The sequence below is a fragment of the Crocuta crocuta genome, unplaced genomic scaffold (assembly GCF_008692635.1).
Source record: "Crocuta crocuta isolate KB4526 unplaced genomic scaffold, BGI_CrCroc_1.0 scaffold27, whole genome shotgun sequence".
NCBI lineage: Eukaryota > Metazoa > Chordata > Mammalia > Carnivora > Hyaenidae > Crocuta > Crocuta crocuta.
The window spans coordinates 7,419,001-7,419,668 of record NW_027532250.1 but is presented as its reverse complement, the minus strand read 5'-3'; the positions used below and the strand labels follow the sequence as shown (position 1 = coordinate 7,419,668).

The following is a 668-nucleotide window of genomic DNA, read 5'->3' as shown; positions in this document are numbered from 1 at the left end:
GGTTTTTTTTTTTTTTTTTTTTTTTTTTTTTAGAGAGAGAGGTTGCAAGTGAGCCAGTGGTAGAGAGAGAGAGAATCCCAGGAGGGGGAGAAAGAAGGGGAAAGAGAGAGAGAGAAAGAGAGAGAGAAGCAGGGTTCACGCTCATCCCATGTGGGACTTGAACTCACAAATCCTGAGCTCATGACCTGAGCCGAAGTCAGATGCTTAACTACTGAGCCACCCAGGTGCCCATGAGTCTTTGTTTTTTAATAGACCCATTCCATCCATTTATATTTATTGTTTACATGGATATGTTTGGTCTCATTTCTTCCTCTCTTCTGTTTTCTCTTGACTGACTGATTGACTGACTGACTTACTGAATGAATGAATGAATGAATGAGGCAGAGGACATTCTGGTTGCTGGGGGTGAGCTGGAGACTGGGGTTCCTCCAAGCTGCCCTGGGCCATCCAAAGTAGAAGAACTTTGGGACTGACCTGGGACCTCTCATTCTTTTTTATTTCTTTTTTTTTTTTAAGATGTTATTTATTTATTTTTTTAACTAAGCTCTACACCCAACGTGAGGCTCGAACTCACAACCCTGAGATCAAGAGTCACATGCTTTAGCAACAGAGCCTCCAGACACCTCAGGGACCCCTCATCCTTGCAAGTATTTATTCCATGACCCTGG

The 668-nt window shown here is 43.1% G+C and overlaps 1 long non-coding RNA gene across 1 annotated transcript in view; it reads right to left on the bottom strand.

Annotated features, from left to right (window-relative positions):
• LOC144243259 (uncharacterized) overlaps nt 1-668 on the bottom strand; it is a 4,579-nt gene that overhangs the window by 3,369 nt on the left and 542 nt on the right. The window lies entirely within an intron of this gene.